Genomic DNA, 7,342 nt, shown 5'->3' on the forward strand with positions numbered 1-7,342 from the left:
GTTAGGGTGGACTAAGGTAAATGAATGCGGATTAAGGTGAATTAAGGACGATTATAGTAGATTAGGGTGGATTAAAGTGAATGAGGGAGCAGTAGGGTTGATTAAGGAGGATTAAAGTGCATTAAAGAGGGTTAGAGTAGATTAAGGTCGATGAAGGTGGATTAGGGTGCATTAAGGAGGACTCTCGTGAATTATGGTGGATTAAAGTGAATGAAGGAGGATTAAGGTCGATGAATGTGGATTCAGTGGATTAATGTGCATTAGGAGGATTGTGGTAGTCTAATTGGTCTTAATACTCAATGAACCCTAATTCACCTTAGTCTACCTTAATGCTCCTTCATCCACCTTAATCCAGCTTAGTACTCCCAATCCACCTTAATACAACCTAATCAACGTACATCGCGCCTAACGCACCTTAGCCTACCATATACGGTCTTAATTCTCTTTATCAATCCGCATCCATCATAATCCGCCTTAATCCTCCATCACCTTAATCCTTATTCATACACCTTAATCCAACGTTATCCTGCCCAACAGTCCCAATCTACCTTAATACACCCTAATCCACCTCTATCAAGCCTAATCCAGCTCCATGGTCCCTAATCCATCTTAATCTACACTAATCCAACCTAATCGGTCTTAATTCCCCTTTATCAACCCTAATTCACATTAATGGACCTTAATCTTACTTCATCCACCTTAATCCTCCCTAATCCTAGTTCATGCACCCTATTCCACCCTAATCGGTCCTAATACCCTTTCATCAACCATTCACGGTAATCCACCATAATCCTCCTCCACCCACTTTAATCTTTATTCATGCATCTTAATCCTTCTTAATGCACTCTAATCCACCTTAATCTTCTTTAATACACTCTAATCACATGAATCCTCCCTAATCCACCTTATGTCAATCACTAATGATTCATTAATTGGGTAATCATTCTCATATACAGGGGTGGACATGATTTGGGTCACCTCTGGCCTTCCTTGGGTCACGTGATACTTCGTTTTTACAACGCGCCCTTGAAATATAGAGATCTAAAGGCTTTCGGCTTAAAACTAAAAAAAAAACTCAATGTTGACTAGCTAACGCTTATCACCTGCAATATACGGGTATATTTGCCACTAATTTTTTCAGGGCGCAAAGCAGAATCTATAATGCTGCACTTCCGACTGAGTAACAACAGTTAGCGACGTGTGAGGGGAATATTAAGCATACTGAGGACAACCACAACAAAAGCGCTGGTGAGCAGGCCAGAACGAAAAAAAAATGCAGCATTACGGGATGCTGTGCTACGGCTCAAGCTCTAAGAAAGACGCCTCAGCTCGCAAACAACGCTGTTCTTTGTCGGAATAAAGTTCTTTCGGCTAATGTCACGCTGCCACTGCTTCCTGCGCAAGCGGTCACGCTTTCCTTGTGGTATCATAAAAACGGCATAGCCATCTTGAGGCTTCTTGCTGCAGTTATATGCGCAACAGCCCGGCATAGCGCTAGCACAGAGAGCAGGAAACACGGCGTACAACGTTCGCTACGCCGAGCTAGCCGTGCTCAGGAGGAAAATGGCGCGAATGAAAAAGAAAAACACAAGCAAAACCCAAGATACGCGCGTTTCTAAGAGCAACGGCAGGGAGACCAATCGGCGTGCAGAAAAAACGGGGGCAAAACTGGTTACCGCGGGGGGAACGCACAAGGGGCGAGGACGTCGCGCGGCGGCGGCAGAGTTCAAAGAGTGTCGTTACTTTCAAATTATCAAGGGACTTTAGGCTGGATGGATGGATGGATGTTATGAGCGTCCCCTTTGGAACGGGGCGGTGACTTGCGCCACCAAGCTCTTGTTACTATGCTGCCTAATATCCTACCTAGGTTAACCAATGAGAAACAAAAAAAAAGACACTATGAACTACCACGTCCAAATTTTCTGATACCCTATTGCGAACTGTGCTTTTGTACGTCTCCGTCTTTTGTCGTTTCCCTACTTTTCTTCCACCATTCCTCCAATCGCCTCTTACTGATGTCTATTGCGGACCTGTTTGCTTTACCATTGCTCCCGCTGAACCCAAGGGCTTCAAGGAGGCCAGTGGTGCCTAAATCGACCGCTGGATAGACGTCTTCACATTCTAATAAAATATGCTCCGTCGTTTCCCTAGCTTTACCGCAGCAAGGACATGCTTCTTCTTCCTTCTTATATCTCGCTTTATAGGTGCGTGTTCTAAGGCATGCCGATCTCGCTTCGAAAAGTAACGAGCTTCCCTTTGAGTTATCATAAATGGTTTCTTTCCTAATTTCGTTTTTTCCCCTTAAGTAGTTACTCATGGCAGGTTTCTTTTCCATTGCCGCCACCCATGAGATTAATTCAGCCTCTCTGACTTTCCGCTTGACCTTCTTTGTTGCTGTGTTGCCCACCCCACAGGCCGCATACTTGCTGGTAAGCTTCCTAGTTCTATTCCTCCACTGTGAATCAATGTTTTGCCTGTACAGATACCTGAACACTCTCCCAGCCCATTTACTTTCCTCCATATTCCTCAGCCGTTCTTCATACTCAATTTTACTGCGAACTTCCCTCACTTCAAAACTAGTCCAGCCCATATCCCCTTGCACAGCTTCATTTGTAGTCTTCCCGTGAGCGCCCAATGCGAGGCAACCCACTGACCTTTGGTTCCCGTCGAGTCCTGATTGTACCCCTGATTTAAAGCAAACAACCGCATTTCCAAAAGTAAGTCCTGGAACCATTACCCCTTTCCACATACCTCGGAGGACCTCGTACCTATTGTATCCCCATAGCGCTCTGTGCTTCATTATGGCTGCATTTCTCTTCCCCTTGACTGTTATGGTTTTTTCCTGTGTTTCCATATATCCGTTGCCTTCGTTTATCCATATACCAAGGTATTTATATTCTGTTACCCGAGGTATTTCTTGGCCCTGTATCTCCACTGTCTGTTCACTGTTTTCATTGAATACAATAACACCTGATTTTCTAACACTAAATTTCAAACCTAAATTGTTGCCTTCCTGTCCACAGATATTAGCCAGACGTTGCAAATCACTTTGCTTGTTTGCGAGCAACACAATGTCGTCCGCATAAAATAAACCTGGGAGTCGCTGCTCTATTACTGTACCTGCCTGTTTGTATGATAGATTAAACCCGATATTACTTCCTTCTAGCGCCCTCTCCATCCTCACCATGTACATCATAAACAGCAGCGGGGATAAAGGGCACCCCTGCCTCAGTCCCTTGTTGATATGAACTTTCTCCGCGCTCCTCATCCCTTCCTATTCAACGCAAACGCAAACAGTATTTTCTAGGTAAATCTCTCTCAAAAGCTGTATACAATCGTTACCTAAGCCTTCCCCTTCCAGAATATCCCACAAAATGCTGCGGTCTACGTTGTCGTAGGCTCCTGTAATGTCCAAAAAGGCCACATACAACGGTCTGCTTTCTGCTTTTGATATTTCAATACACTGAGTAAGAACAAACAAGTTATCATCCAAATGCCTACCTATTCTAAAGCCATTCTGAAGCTCTCCCAAAATGCCATTATTTTCTGCCCATGCTTGAAGCTTTAATTTGATTGCCTTCATTGCTAGCCTGTATATTACCGATGTAATGGTCAACGGTCTATACGAGTGAATTCTGTCTTTCTCCCCCTTACCTTTATAAATTAAATTCATTCTACTTTGTCGCCAACTGTCTGGTATTCGTCTATCTTTTAAAGTTTTTTCAACTGCTTTCACGAGAGCTTCCTTACTTTTTGGTCCCAGTTCATTTATCAGCCTAACGGGAACCTCGTCTAGCCCTGTGGCTGTGCGCTTAGGAATTTTCTTTTCCGCTTTCTTCCAGTTTAAATTTGTAAGCACTAGCTCCTTTCCCCCTTGGGTCTCTTTCATGCTCTTTTTTTCTTCAAATACAACCTCGTCCTTGCCTTGGAAAGATTCGGCTGTTACTTTTTGGATGTAATTTATTGCTGCTTCTCCTTCCAGTCTGTTTTCATCTTCGTCTCGGATATGTTGTTGTATTGTTGTTGACTTTCTGCCTAATAATTTTATGTGATTCCAAAATATTCTAGGTGCGGCCTTCTTTTTCTCACGTATTTCTGACAACCAACTTTCACTTTCACCTTTTAATTTTGCTTGCACCAGTATTTGAACCATAGACTTTTTCTCCCGGTATATTTCCCATTTACTGGTTACTTCATCCTGTGGCAACTGCGCCTTCTTTGCCTGCCTGTGCTCTCGAGATGCCTTCTGTCGTTCGGCAATCGCTTCTCGTATCTCCTTGTTCCACCAGCTTTTTGGTTTCTTTTTTCCTTTCCAATGAACATGTTGTTTCTCTTTCCGTATTTCTGCCGTTACTACACTTAGAAGCTCACCATCTTCCCACCCCTTACTTGGCAACTTGCCAATTTCTTCCTCCACTCTAGTGACTATATTTAGGCCAACCATGGCGGCAACTCTAGGCCAACCATGGCGGCAGCGCCACCTCGCGAGAGGAGACGACAGAGGGTCATGTTCTCGCGCTGCTCCCAGGCGGAGTTTTACAACTGAAAAGTATCTATATATATAGCGATGGGCCTTACTTGACATCTTAAGTGCGAGTCTGGACTGTAGGTTTTGAGCAGACCTAATGGCTTGTAGGTCGTGGAGGTTAACTTGGAGGTTAACAAAGAAGCTCGTATATCAAGTTAAGGACCACACAAACATGCGATGGAATGGAAAATGTGGATTGTAACTTTAAGAGACAAGAGAGCGGTGGTGGATCAGAGCAAATGAGGATGGCCGATGTTCTAGTTGACATTAAGAGAAAAAAAACATGGAGTTGGGCAGCTAAACGATAAACCATTAGAATTACAGAATTACTACCAAGGGAACGGAAGTGCAGTCGAGGACGACAGAAAATTAGGTGAAGTGATGAAATTGGCACAAGTTGGAATCAGCTAGCGCGACAGGGGTAATTGAAGATCGCTGAGAGAGGCCTTCGCCTTGCAGTGGACATAAAAATAGGCTGAGGATGATGATGATAAATTGCTTGTTATATGTTTTGCATCCTCCTTCCGTGTTCATTGTCACCCATGATGCTCCTCTACTTGCTTCCCTCTTCTCCTTCCCCAGCGCAGAGTAGCTGGCTAGAAGAATGTACTTCAGGCCTTTCTGCCTTACATATCACTAAACTTTTGTTTTCTCTCTCTGTCTATCTGTCAAAACATCGTCGTGAGCCGCCTAGTGGTCAGTTACAGAATAGCTGAGGCCCTTCTTGCTCCTGTATAAAACACTCACAAAACAAAGAGAGAGAGAGAGAGAAAATGGATGCTATAGCTTTACACGGGGAAAAGGATTTATGAGGTGCGGCGCTGAAAATTTTTTGTGCGTTTCTCATAGCGTTGCACAACGATGCTGATTTCATAACCATGCAGTGGGGAATGCATGTCGCTCCTGCCTCTTTTCAGTCATACAGTTTCGTACTAAAAATGACCAGCGGAAAATCTGGCGCCGCAGTTGCTTACCATCTGTCGTGACCCCATTTTCCTGTGGCGCAATCGAAAACTTCATCATCATCATCAGCAGCAGCAGCAGCAGCAGCAGCAGCAGCAGCCTGGTTAGGCCCACTGCAGGGCAAAGGCGCCTCTCCCATGCTTCTCCAACTACTCCGGTCATGTACTAATTGTGGCCATGTCGTCCCTGCAAACTTCTTAATCTCATCCGCCTACCTAACTTTCTGCTGCCCCCTGCTACGCTTCCCTTCCCTTGGAATCCAGTCCGTAACCCTTAATGACCATCAGTTATCTTCCCTCCTCCTTACATGTCCTGCCCATGCCCCATTTCTTTTTCTTGATTTCAACTAAGATGTCATTAACTCGCGTTTGTTCCCTGACCCAATCTGCTCTCTTCTTATCCCTTAACGTTACACCCATCATCCTCCTTTCCATAGCTCGTTGCGTCGTCCTCAATTTAAGTAGAACCCTTTTCGTAAGCCTCCTGGTTTCTGTCCTGAAATCGAAAACTTATATCCTAGCTATACAAAGCGACCGCGCACTCAATAAAATGGCTAAGCGCGGATAAATGTCTTGCTGCCCGTCATTCTCATGGTGCACGCTGAACAGCCGTACAGCATATTGCTAGCACAGTGTGAGTATGAACCTACGATATCCGCCATTGGGCACGATGGCTTGACCGGCAGCCATGACTTGGGTCCCTTCCACAGCAGTGCCATCAGACGCAATGTCGCCGAGGCACTTCAGCTTATTCCACCGCTGATACTTCCAACAGGGAAAGTGGCCACTTCGTTACATGACCACAGTATTTCAGACTCCAAGACGAACGTAAGCGGCGATGCACATGAAGTAGACGCGTACGAATTTCAAATGTATGAATCGACTAATCGTTGCTACTCGGTACGAGAAATTCACTATTCGAAGTTCTCAAACAGTTTTTTTTTTCTGTCCAAATGGAAGGGTAAATAAGGACTTATTTGATTTTCTGGCAGAAAGATGCTAGTGGTGACTATATTCAAAATGATTGTGCTGGGTGCGTTCAAATAAGGATAATCACAGGGAGGTACGACTATTTTCTTGATTTCAGCAATTTTTTTATGATATAGTAAAATCCCTCCGTACATCCTAACCGTGCTCATTTTTTCAGCGCAAGCCTTTGTTTACGTGCAAAAACATTAACGGAGACTGGATGAAAAGTGCGGCTAATACAAATGCACGACAATCCGACTTTGTAACGTTGTCGAAAATTAATAAAATGTTCTATTTCATAATTCTTCAACCGTGTATACACAACTTTGTAAATAGAAATAACATAATTTCATTTGTTTCCACAGAATCACAACACACAAACAAGAAAAATTGACAAACTAGTTCTAGTTTTTAAATGGGCCTTTTCTGCAATAATTTTTAATACACGTTTCTTTTAACTGTAACTACCTCTCGGACTTTTTCATGCGCATTCTTTGCTACCTTCTAAATGCACAGCAAAGAATATTTGGTCTCTCTTTGTACCATCATCTCGGAATTTGGCAGAAAATTCTGAGAAATCGCAAGAGGTCAAAAAGTTTGAGCTCTCGGGAGAAAAAAAAAAAAATTCATCTCCGATTTCGGTCAAAATTCTCCAGGTTTATCTCGTCTCATCGGTTGTCTGTTTTGTGCAAGAACATATTGCATTATTTTGTTCCGAGTGCAAAAGAAAGAAATGAACAGCAAACTGCAGATATACATAACGCGAGGCAATGTATATGAACAATCTTTAAAGGTATGGTAGGCTAATAGTCATCGCAAAACTTTGCCTCAAGCGTGTCAGAAACAGCGTCGGACTCGATATACATGAAATCCGAGTATGTCA

This window comes from Dermacentor variabilis, chromosome 1 (assembly GCF_050947875.1).
Source record: "Dermacentor variabilis isolate Ectoservices chromosome 1, ASM5094787v1, whole genome shotgun sequence".
NCBI classification, from domain to species: domain Eukaryota; kingdom Metazoa; phylum Arthropoda; class Arachnida; order Ixodida; family Ixodidae; genus Dermacentor; species Dermacentor variabilis.